Genomic DNA, 13,402 nt, shown 5'->3' with positions numbered 1-13,402 from the left:
CCAATCTGAATATCGCCCTCCATATGGCCAGACAACCAGGAGTGGCAGTGTGGAATGCCATTTATTTTGGTTGGTTGACGTGAGGGAGGGGACCAAACAGTGAGGTCAAATTGGTTCAATCGGATGAGAGAAGGATGGGGAAGGAAATCGGCCATCCCTTTCAAAAGAACCCTCCTGGAATTTGCGTGATTTAGGGAAATCACGGAAGTCCTAAATCAGTGTGGCTGGACGCCAGTTTGAACCGTTGTCCAGAGTGCTAACCACTGCGGCATTTCGCTCGGTCCATTTCTTTTCTTAGCAGGACCCCTGTGGTTGTCATCCGCGGCACCCTTACAGCAAGGCGATACGTCGACGATATTCTGCGCCCCACTTGGTAGCCCTTCATGGAAAGCTAACCTGGCCTTACATTTCAGCAAGTTAATGCCGCCCGCTCACAGAGAGAGTTTCTACTGCTTGTCTTCGCCCTTGCCAAATCGCACCTTAGCCAGCATGTCAGCGGATGTGTCCCCAACTCAGAACGTTTGGAGCATTATTGGCAGGGCCCACCAACCAGCTCTAGATTTAGTCTATTAAATGTCCCAGCTGTTGTTGTTGTGGTCTTCAGTACAGAGACTGGTTTGATGCAGCTCTCCATGCTACTCTATCCTGTGCAAGCCTCTTCATCTCCCAGTACCTATTGCAGCCTACATCCTTCTGAATCTGCTTAGTGTATTCATCTCTTGGTCTCCCTCTACGATTTTTACCCTCCACGCTGCCCTCCAATATTAAATTGGTTATCCCTCGATGCCTCAGAACATGTCCTACCAACCGGTCCCTTCTTCTAGTCAAGTTGTGCCACAAACTCCTCCCCAATTCTATTCAGTACCTCCTCATTAGTTATGTGATCTACCCATCTAATCTTCAGCATTCTTCTGTAGCACCACATTTCGAAAGCTTCTATTCTCTTCTTGTCTAAACTATTTATCGTCCATGTTTCACTTCCATACATGGCTACACTCCATACAAATACTTTCAGAAATGACTTCCTGACACTTAAATCTATACTTGATGTTAACAAATTTCTCTTCTTCAGAAACGCTTTCCTTGCCATTGCCAGTCTACATTTTATATCCTCTCTACTTCGACCATCATCAGTTATTTTGCTCCCCAAATAGCAAAACTCCTTTACTACTTTAAGTGTCTCATTTCCTAATCTAATTCCCTCAGCATCACCCGACTTAATTCGACTACATTCCATTATCCTCGTTTTGCATTTGTTGATGTTCATCTTATATCCTCCTTTCAAGACACTATCCATTCCGTTCAACTGCTCTTCCAAGTCCTTTGCTGTCTCTGACAGAATTACAATGTCATCGGCGAACCTCAAAGTTTTTATTTCTTCTCCTTGGATTTTAATTCCTACTCCGAATTTTTCTTTTGTTTCCTTTGCTGCTTGCTCAATATACAGATTGAATAGCATCGGGGAGAGGCTACAACCCTGTCTCACTCCCTTCCCAACCACTGCTTCTCTTTCATGTCCATCGAGTCTTATAACTGCCATCTGTTTTCTGTACAAGTTGTAAATAGCCTTTCGCTCCTTGTATATTCTAACAAGTCTCTATTATCGTTTACTTGAAATACATTTTCTGTAGTAGCTGCTTCTTTCTATTTTATGTAATTGCTTTTGTTATTTGCGTAAGTATCTTTTGTCTTTTTCTGTATAGTGTTATCTTTAAAAGAAGCTCAGCTTGTTGCTTGAATTCATCATTTACGTCTCCCTTTTGTTAAGTGTCACCATGTACAGGGTGTTTCAAAAATGATCGGTATATTTGAAACGGCAATAAAAACTAAACGAGCAGCGATAGAAATACACCGTTTGTTGCAATATGCTTGGGACAACAGTACATTTTCAGGCAGACAAACTTTCGAAATTACAGTAGTTACAATTTTCAACAACAGATGGCGCTGCGGTCTGGGAAACTCTATAGTACGATATTTTCCACATATCCACCATGCGTAGCAATAATATGGCGTAGTCTCTGAATGAAATTAGTCTCTGGCGGAATGGCTTCACATGCAGATGAGATGTACTGCTTCAGCTGTTCAATTGTTTCTGGATTCTGGCGGTACACCTGGTCTTTCAAGTGTCCCCACAGAAAGAAGTCACAGGGGTTCATGTCTGGCGAATAGGGAGGCCAATCCACGCCGCCTCCTGTATGTTTCGGATAGCCCAAAGCAATCACACGATCATCGAAATATTCATTCAGGAAATTAAAGACGTCGGCCGTGCGATGTGGCCGGGCACCATCTTGCAAAAAACCACGAGGTGTTCGCAGTGTCGTCTAAAGCAGTTTGTACCGCCACAAATTCACAAAGAATGTCCAGATAGCTTGATGCAGTAATCGTTTCGGATCTGAAAAATGGGCCAATGATTCCTTTGGAAGAAATGGCGGCCCAGACCAGTACTTTTTGAGGATGCAGGGACGATGGGACTGCAACATGGGGCTTTTCGGTTCCCCATATGCGCCAGTTCTGTTTATTGACGAAGCCGTCCAGGTAAAAATAAGCTTCGTCAGTAAACCAAATGCTGCCCACATGCATATCGCCGTCATCAATCCTGTGCACTATATCGTTAGCGAATGTCTCTCGTGCAGCAATGGTAGCGGCGCTGAGGGGTTGCCGCGTTTGAATTTTGTATGGATAGAGGTGTAAACTCTGGCGCATGAGACGATACGTGGACGTTGGCGTCATTTGGACCGCAGCTGCAACACGGCGAACGGAAACCCGAGGCCGCTGTTGGATCACCTGCTGCACTAGCTGCGCGTTGCCCTCTGTGGTTGCCGTACGCGGTCGCCCTACCTTTCCAGCACGTTCATCCGTCACGTTCCCAGTCCGTTGAAATTTTTCAAACAGATCCTTTATTGTATCGCTTTTCGGTCCTTTGGTTACATTAAACCTCCGTTGAAAACTTCGTCTTGTTGCAACAACACTGTGTTCTAGGCGGTGGAATTCCAACACCAGAAAAATCCTCTGTTCTAAGGAATAAACCATGTTGTCTACAGCACACTTGCACGTTGTGAACACAACACGCTTACAGCAGAAAGACGACGTACAGAATGGCGCACCCACAGACTGCGTTGTCTTCTATATCTTTCACATCACTTGCAGCGCCATCTGTTGTTGAAAATTGTAACTACTGTAATTTCGAAAGTTTGTCCGCCTGAAAATGTACTGTTGTCCCAAGCATATTGCAACAAACGGTGTATTTCTATCGCTGCTCGTTTAGTTTTTATTGCCGTTTCAAATATACCGGTCATTTTTGAAACACCCTGTACATTTCAGACTTCCTGTCTGATGAGTCGTTTCTTTTTTCTTGTGTATCTATTTTAATCTGCATTTTACGGATCGCTTCAAATTCGGAAATGGTCATATCCTATAAGATTTCTGTATCTTTAGATTAAATGGGTCTGTTTCAGTTGATCCATGTCTATTTTATATTTCTTCTGTAAGGGCAGATATGTTATTCCAACGGCAAATTCGTGTATATGTGGTCTCTGTCATTTCTGGTATATTACTCGAAGTTTCCCACTGACAAATTGTAGCTTAGTCGTCGTTCGATTGTCTCATCTATAGGTGGAAAATTCTACTTGCATCAGTATGGGGTAGATAATGAGATTTTAATGGTCCTTTGCAGAGTATTCGTCTGTCCAGAATGAGATTTTCACTTTGCAGCGGAGTGTGCGCTGATATGAAACTTCCTAACAGATTAAAACTATGTGCCTGACCGAGACTCGAACTCGGGACCTTTGCCTTTCGCGAGTTCGAGTCTCGGTCAGGAACACAGTTTTAATCTGTTCGTCTATGATACACAATATCACTACAAAATATTGCAACATATACTTTCCATTCGTGTGAATTCATTTTATACTCTAGTTACACATAAACGTATCTTGTTTTTTTAGTTACAATACATTAACCATATCTCACCACATAAATAGTTGCTCTGTATATTGATTAGTTCTTGCAGTGCACAATGGAAACAACTATCCGCAAAAATACCATACATATGCCACATAAGATAGTATTTCAAGCGGGTTGTGAATCACCAAAAAAATTTAGTAAAATGTGAGCTGTTCACTTCATAATCTGTACTGCACAATTCAAGAACCTTAACTGGAGTCAGTCATATCACTCGATGAGAGTAACTGTGGTGGATATAAGAAATCTGAGGGGTAGATTGGTTTTGGATGCTGGATAATTGTTTTGTCTAACAAAGAGAACACTCATGATCCCCTTATGTGACCGATAATGGAGATTACTCCCGTGCAGTATCAGTATCGAAGTCAAGGTTGTAAATAGGAAACTTTTCTAATAACACAGAGAACCCACGTTAAGAAGTCCCAACGACCATTTCGTTTAGCGTTACAAAGAAGGGTACGTGAAATATTTAATTAGTGTAAAATCCGACAGCAGATTCGAACTGTAAAAGAGATGACAAACCAGACAACTGCAATCATGGATGATTGCAAGGATAATTAACGAGTTGCTGATTTTGATTGGCAAATTCCACCGTTAAAAGTAATTTTCCCAGTAATTTCGAACCGACCATTGTATTGCCAAGGAAAAGGACCTCAGTAAGCAAAATCCACATAATGTTGTTTAGATTTATGGAAATTAGTATAGTAAAATAGTCCGAATATGGCTTGTTCGTTGAACCGGGGGGACATGAGCCGCCGAGTTCAAACCCACTTCGAAAGATATAGTTCCGTGGAGGGAGACGTTGTTCTCACGAGGGGTGCTGATCTGGCGTCCCCACAGAGTGTCAAGCCTAAAACTCCAGGGGACCCCAGCCTCTCCACCTGAAACCAACTCCACCTAGAGACAAGGCCAAACGACCATACTGTAACGCCAAATGGTTCAAATGGCTCTGAGCACTATGGGACTTAACATCTGTGGTCATCAGTCCCCTAGAACTTAGAACTACTTAAACCTAACTAACCTAAGGACATCACACACATCCATGCCCGAAGCAGGATTCGAACCTGCGACCGTAGCGGTCGCGCGGTTCCGGACTGAGCGTCTAGAACCGCTAGACCACCGCGGCCGGCCTACTGTAACGTCATAGCCAAGCGGAGATCGTAATACGAAAGAGCCAACGGCAAAAGAACTATGTGGTTTGTAAAATTATTGAGTTGTACTTAAATGAAGTTAATTAACAGAGACATCACATATACACTCCTGGAAATGGAAAAAAGAACACATTGACACCGGTGTGTCAGACCCACCATACTTGCTCCGGACACTGCGAGAGGGCTGTACAAGCAATGATCACACGCACGGCACAGCGGACACACCAGGAACCGCGGTGTTGGCCGTCGAATGGCGCTAGCTGCGCAGCATTTGTGCACCGCCGCCGTCAGTGTCAGCCAGTTTGCCGTGGCATACGGAGCTCCATCGCAGTCTTTAACACTGGTAGCATGCCGCGACAGCGTGGACGTGAACCGTATGTGCAGTTGACGGACTTTGAGCGAGGGCGTATAGTGGGCATGCGGGAGGCCGGGTGGACGTACCGCCGAATTGCTCAACACGTGGGGCGTGAGGTCTCCACAGTACATCGATGTTGTCGCCAGTGGTCGGCGGAAGGTGCACGTGCCCGTCGACCTGGGACCGGACCGCAGCGACGCACGGATGCACGCCAAGACCGTAGGATCCTACGCAGTGCCGTAGGGGACCGCACCGCCACTTCCCAGCAAATTAGGGACACTGTTGCTCCTGGGGTATCGGCGAGGACCATTCGCAACCGTCTCCATGAAGCTGGGCTACGGTCCCGCACACCGTTAGGCCGTCTTCCACTCACGCCCCAACATCGTGCAGCCCGCCTCCCGTGGTGTCGCGACAGGCGTGAATGGAGGGACGAATGGAGACGTGTCGTCTTCAGCGATGAGAGTCGCTTCTGCCTTGGTGCCAATGATGGTCGTATGCGTGTTTGGCGCCGTGCAGGTGAGCGCCACAATCAGGACTGCGTACGACCGAGGCACACAGGGCCAACACCCGGCATCATGGTGTGGGGAGCGATCTCCTACACTGGCCGTACACCACTGGTGATCGTCGAGGGGACACTGAATAGTGCACGGTACATCCAAACCGTCATCGAACCCATCGTTCTACCATTCCTAGACCGGCAAGGGAACTTGCTGTTCCAACAGGACAATGCACGTCCGCATGTATCCCGTGCCACCCAACGTGCTCTAGAAGGTGTAAGTCAACTACCCTGGCCAGCAAGATCTCCGGATCTGTCCCCCATTGAGCATGTTTGGGACTGGATGAAGCGTCGTCTCACGCGGTCTGCACGTCCAGCACGAACGCTGGTCCAACTGAGGCGCCAGGTGGAAATGGCATGGCAAGCCGTTCCACAGGACTACATCCAGCATCTCTACGATCGTCTCCATGGGAGAATAGCAGCCTGCATTGCTGCGAAAAGTGGATATACACTGTACTAGTGCCGACATTGTGCATGCTCTGTTGCCTGTGTCTATGTGCCTGTGGTTCTGTCAGTGTGATCATGTGATGTATCTGACCCCAGGAATGTGTCAATAAAGTGTCCCCTTCCTGGGACAATGAATTCACGGTGTTCTTATTTCAATTTCCAGGAGTGTAGTTGTATGAGTGGAAATCAAACAAAAAAATTAAGAACGCTTAACTGCGATTAATTTGGTGCATAGCATATACAATATAACTAACACATTTCTAAACAGAATTCACGTCTTTGAAAAAATGCGTTATTGTTTTCTTCTGTTAGGAATGTCTGGAGCGTTTTTAAATGTACTGTAGTTATTTAATCATCTTGGGGTTAAGCTCTTTTTTCCGTGTTTGCTTTAATAATACGTATGTTTTTGGATAGGGCAGACAAGCAGAAACTTTACTACCAGATACACAGAACACAGAAGAGCATTAAAAAGTAACAGCTGTCATTCCACTTTTGCTGAACACCTCATGGACAAGAAACATAACCCAACAAATATCAATACTGATTTGAAAATTCCCAAATGCAGAAACAGCCCCCTCCCCCCACAAAACTAATAATTGAAGAAAATTATCAGATACAAAAACCATAGCGGGATTAGCCGAGCGGTCTTAGGTGCTGCAGTCATGGACTGTGCGGCTGGTCCCGGCGGAGGTTCTAGTCCTCCCTCGGGCATGGGTGTGTGTGTGTTTGCCCTTAGGATAATTTAGGTTTAGTAGAGTGTAAGCTTAGGGACTGATGACCTTAGCAGTTAAGTCCCATAAGATTTTACACACATTTGAATATTTTTGGAAGGAAAGCAAGTGATAAATGAATACACAACTCTCTGCAATGGAACTCTGTTCTCTGCCCTCAAAGAATATGAGACAAGACCAACCTATAGAACTCTCTCCCCCCCCCCAGGCACCCCCCTATACACACACAAAAATCGTAAAACCTACTGTCTCTCTGTCTCTCTCTGTCTCTGTCTCTCTCCCTCTCCCTTTTCACACACACACACAAATTCAGACACCTCTGAAAGATTCAGAACAACTGCCAGGAACACCTTCAGCTGTTCTACTGTCAGCCATCTTGTTTGTACACCTTCAACTGTTCCACTGCCCGCCATGTTTGTTTTTGCAGCTGGTAAACAGTGACAGTGACAGTGACAGTGGCAGTGGCAACTCAATATATAGTATTTGACAGTGATGAAGACGAGGAAAAAGAAAACGTAAGTGAAACATTATGTAAACACACACACACACACACACACACACACACACACACACACACACATACATATAGAATTAATTAATTTCAGGCATAGATATAACAATTTTCAAATCGTAATTTTTGCTTAAACAATTTATCTAAGGTGTAAGTGGTTGCAGATGACAAACTGTGGAACAAAACAGTCGTTGTAGAAACACAACACATCAGAAAAACCACACCATGTGGTAAAAAGGTATGAATTCATAATTTATGTGTTTTTTCAAATATCTGTAATTACGATTTCAAAATGGTTCAAATGGCTCTGAGCACTATGGGACTCAACTGCTGTGGTCATCAGTCCCCTAGAACTTAGAACTACTTAAACCTAACTAACCTAAGGACATCACACACACCCATGCTCGAGGCAGGATTCGAACCTGCGACCAATTACGATTTAAAAACGAATAGTTACATGTATACAAACAGTAAAAAAGATTCTTTATCTTTAACAGAACGAAAATAAAAGCCCACTGAAGATTCTGCAACTGCAGTGAATCATGATTGGGTTAAAAAACAAAACTTTGTTTTTATAAAGGCAGACGCTATCCAGAAACATACGTATTGCAATTATTTAGTAAAGCGTTCACACATTTCCAAACAATACGCCTTCAGACAGCAGAAAAGAAAGAAAGAAAACGAAAGGACGCATCTCGAAGGAATTGTCCGAGTGAGACGGAAATCGGTAGATGTGATGTAGATGTACAGACAAAACAAACGATTACAATTTCAGAAAAATTGGTTGATTCCTTCAAGAGAAAGAGTTTCACAAATTGAGCAAGTCAGTAACGCGTTGGTCCACCTCTTGCCCTAAACACTAAGAAGAATCGCTTCTCGGCTTTTAGCAAGATCAAAGTTTGTAGTAATGATTATTAATAAATTAATTTACTCTATTAAGGTAAAAGATATCTACCCTAATGAAACAAATACCCTAAAAAGGAATTATTCTGCAACAAGGTCCTAATAATACTAGGTCCCTTGTCGCTGCAGAAAACAGAACGGGGCGTACAGCATCGTCGACGTACCGCTATAATGTAAGCGTGCCGCTGATGACAAGTAAAGGGGTCCTGCTATGAAAAGAAATGGTACCCAAGACCATCTCTCCTACTTGTCGGGCAGCTTGGTGGCCGAAAGTGAAGTTGGTATCCCACCACTGTCCGGGACGTCTCCATACGCGTCTTCGCTGCTCATCGGAGCGCAATCCGAACCGGGACGGATCACTGAAGACAGTTCTACTCCAGTCAACGAGATTCCAGGCCCAAGATCTGTCTGGAGACGCACCGGAGAGCGGTGGGATACAAACCTGACTGCTGCACTCCGTGTTGCCCGACAGTTAGGACTGACAGTCTGGGGTGCCATTTATTTCATAGCGGGACCATTTTGGTCGTCATACGCGTCACCCTTACAGCACAGCGGCACATCGACGGTATTCTACGACCTGTTTTGTTGCAAGGTAATGCCCGCCCGAATACGGCGAGTTTCTATTGCTTGTCTTCGTGTTTGCCAAGCCCTACCCTAGCCAGCAAGTTCGCTGGATCTCTCCAAAAGTCAGGAAGTTCGAAGCATTAAGGGTCAGCCCCCCCCCCCCCCCCCAAACCATCGCGGGATTTTGATGATTTAACGCACCAGTTGGGCAGAAACTGGCACCATATCCCTCAGGAGGACACCCAACAACTCCGTCAATCAGTGCCAAACCGAATAATTGCTTGCATAAGGGCCAGAGGTGGACCAACGCGTTATTTTCTCAGTTTGTGAAGCTCTTTTTCTTGAATAAATTATCCAGTTTTTCTGAAATAGTAATCATTTGTTTGTCTGCTCACGTACATCGTATCAACCGATTTCCGTCCCATTCGAATAATTCCCTTGTGGTGAATCGTGTTTTCTTTGCCTTAGAGTGTATTTCTATACAAAAACTGTAAGACATGCACGAAACAGTCGGTTGTATTCACACAAGTCTCTGTACCAGTATAACCCAAAGAACAAGTTCAATGACTAGAATTTTGTTTAATGAAACTCCTTTTCAATAGATTTACACTTTTGACTGATTAGCAATCACAATATAAAACTTCCTGGCAGATTAAAACTGTGTGCCAGGCCGAGACTCGAACTCCGGACCATTGCCTTTCGCGGGCAAGTGCACTACCATCTGAGTTACTCAAGCACAACTCACGACCCCTCTTCACAGCTTCAAGTCTGCCAGTACCTTGTCTCCTACCTTCCAAACTTCACAGAAGCTCTTCCGCGAACCTAGCAGAACTAGCATTCCTGGAAGAAAGGATATTGCGGAGACTTGGCTTAGCCACAGCCTGGGGGATGTTTCCACAGTCTGCAGCGGAGTGTGCGCTGATATGGAACTTCCTGGCAGATTAAAACTGTGTGCTAGACCGAGACTCGAACTCGGGACCATTGTGCCGGCCGCGGTGGTCGTGCGGTTCTAGGCGCTCCAGTCCGGAGCCGCGCTGCTGCTACGGTCGCAGGTTCGAATCCTGCCTCGGGCATGGATGTGTGTGATGTCCTTAGGTTAGTTAGGTTTAATTAGTTCTAAGTTCTAGGGGACTAATGACCACAGTAGTTGAGTCCCATAGTGCTCAGAGCCATTTGAACCATTTTTTTCGGGACGATTGCCTTTCGTGAGCAAGTGCTCTACCAAGTTTTGCGGAAGAGCTTCTGTGAATTTTGGAAGGTAGGAGACGAGGTACTGGCAGACTTGAAGCTGTGAGGACGAGTGGTGAGTCGTGCTTGGGTAGCTCAGACGGTAGAGCACTTGCCCGTAAAAGGCAATGGTCCCGAGTTCGAGTCCCTTTCGGGCACACAGTTTTAATTTTCCAGGAAGTTTCATATCAGCGCACACTCTGCTACAGAGTGAAAATCTCATTCTGGAATCACAATATACACCAACTAATGGGACTCCACAGACAGCTCGATGTATTAAAAATAATATACTCTTCTTTTATTTTTTTAAACCAGTTCTTATGTGAAGATATCAGATTAACTTTATCTTTCACTTCCTGGACGCTGTTATGTGACACTCTTTTTAAATACTCATTCTGGCTGGCTACATCAATCTTGATGCTTTCTTGCAATGCTTCTGCCTCCAACGTGCTCCTTTTTTCATCTGGTCCCTCTGTGGATGGTCCTGTAGCTGAGGGTTGTTAGGCTGGACAGGTAGAAAAAGTTGCATGACACTACATTTGAATCAAGCCGCTGTAATGAAAGTGAAGCAGCTATGGTTTTTCCATCTGTGGCAGATACTTCCCAGATAATGACGTTAGCTTTGAAATGTCTGTGACGCTCCTGAAAAGTGAGCCGTACAGTACAGGAATATCGTAGCCAAGCCAAGTGGTCCGGTAATCTGTATACCATAATCTAAAACAAGCATTAGTAAATTTCATTCAAATCAAAGATACGAGTTAAACTTACCAGTGAATAATTTGTAATTGTGAAATTCTGCCTTGGAATTGAAGGGGCCATCTCTGTCTCATTATATCGTCTTCAGGAAATTTGAACACATGAACCTTGTTTTCTTCTGTGTAATTTCCTTTACCTTTCGGTACGCAGCACATCATAATCATAATGAAGATGAAAGTGAATAAACTTGTATTATGTTGCTTTAAACTCATAGAAACACAACTTAGTAACACATAATGATTTCTGTTTACTGAAATACCAACCTCGTAACTATCACATAGTGCAATGAGCTTTTTTGTGTCCAACATTTCGTTGATACAAAGCAAGACAGCTGTTGACTTTTTGCCGCTTCTCAGTGACGTCACAACTTCGAGTTTTCTCAGTTGCAGGGCTTTTGCATCTAGGTGGCGTCACTGAAACACCACAAGAGGTCAGAACTGCCGCTTGGTCAAGTTTCTTTCCGGAGTAGCCACGCCACCGCTGACGTAATAATACTGAGATGCTCGTTCCGGAGACCCACTCTGAAGCATCTTCTAGTCGCAGTCGGTTGATTTCAGTACTTCGGGAAGTTGGGCCTGCAAGGTAGCCTCTATATTAGCTGGAACATGTTCTGGACTTGACTGCTTTGAAGTCAGACGAGTACAGTAAAGTCAATTTAGGAATTTGGACACATCTGAAGTAGATGCATGTAATGGCCGTGATCGGAGTAACGAGACGCAGTCGCGGTTCTACAAGCTTCCACCGAGTGCTCGTAAGTGCATCTGTGAAAATCAATGCGTTCATCTGCCCGCCTCTTCTTTTTCCGTTTCTACTGCTCTCGTGGCTCATTAACTGCTTGTTTATTTCCTTCTGATTAGTTCTCTCTCAATGCAACGAGTAATTTTCCCCGTAGACTGGAACGAACACCCACTGTTATTTTCGTGTTTAATTTTTATATTATTATACTGTTGATAGTTCGCTTGTGGCAGTAGTATCCCAGAATTGTCGATTTATGGCTTTTCCAGCATTGTGAAAGCTGCCTTACTTTTTTCCCGTAAGCAATTCAAACACGCTTCTAGTCAAACATAATACACTCCTGGAAATGGAAAAAAGAACACATTGACACCGGTGTGTCAGACCCACCATACTTGCTCCGGACACTGCGAGAGGGCTGTACAAGCAATGATCACACGCACGGCACAGCGGACACACCAGGAACCGCGGTGTTGGCCGTCGAATGGCGCTAGCTGCGCAGCATTTGTGCACCGCCGCCGTCAGTGTCAGCCAGATTGCCGTGGCATACGGAGCTCCATCGCAGTCTTTAACACTGGTAGCATGCCGCGACAGCGTGGACGTGAACCGTATGTGCAGTTGACGGACTTTGAGCGAGGGCGTATAGTGGGCATGCGGGAGGCCGGGTGGACGTACCGCCGAATTGCTCAACACGTGGGGCGTGAAGTCTCCACAGTACATCGATGTTGTCGCCAGTGGTCGGCGGAAGGTGCACGTGCCCGTCGACCTGGGACCGGACCGCAGCGACGCACGGATGCACGCCAAGACCGTAGGATCCTACGCAGTGCCGTAGGGGACCGCACCGCCACTTCCCAGCAAATTAGGGACACTGTTGCTCTTGGGGTATCGGCGAGGACCATTCGCAACCGTCTCCATGAAGCTGGGCTACGGTCCCGCACACTGTTAGGCCGTCTTCCGCTCACGCCCCAACATCGTGCAGCCCGCCTCCAGTGGTGTCGCGACAGGCGTGAATGGAGGGACGAATGGAGACGTGTCGTCTTCAGCGATGAGAGTCGCTTCTGCCTTGGTGCCAATGATGGTCGTATGCGTGTTTGACGCCGTGCAGGTGAGCGCCACAATCAGGACTGCATACGACCGAGGCACACAGGGCCAACACCTGGCATCATGGTGTGGGGAGCGATCTCCTACACTGGCCGTACACCACTGGTGATCGTCGAGGGGACACTGAACAGTGCACGGTACATCCAAACCGTCATCGAACCCATCGTTCCACCATTCCTAGACCGGCAAGGGAACTTGCTGTTCCAACAGGACAATGCACGTCCGCATGTATCCCGTGCCACCCAACGTGCTCTAGAAGGTGTAAGTCAACTACCCTGGCCAGCAAGATCTCCGGATCTGTCCCCCATTGAGCATGTTTGGGACTGGATGAAGCGTCGTCTCACGCGGTCTGCACGTCCAGCACGAACGCTGGTCCAACTGAGGCGCCAGGTGGAAATGGCATGGCAAGCC

At 45.9% G+C, this 13,402-nt stretch overlaps 1 protein-coding gene across 1 annotated transcript in view; it reads left to right on the top strand.

The window, feature by feature from the left end:
• Positions 1-13,402, top strand: part of LOC126237329 (uncharacterized) — a 386,613-nt gene that overhangs the window by 37,670 nt on the left and 335,541 nt on the right. The gene's annotated exons all lie outside the window — the stretch shown is intronic.

This window comes from Schistocerca nitens, chromosome 2, assembly GCF_023898315.1.
Source record: "Schistocerca nitens isolate TAMUIC-IGC-003100 chromosome 2, iqSchNite1.1, whole genome shotgun sequence".
Lineage (NCBI taxonomy): Eukaryota > Metazoa > Arthropoda > Insecta > Orthoptera > Acrididae > Schistocerca > Schistocerca nitens.
Note: the sequence above shows the minus strand (reverse complement) of the source record. Positions and strands in the feature narration are given on the sequence as shown.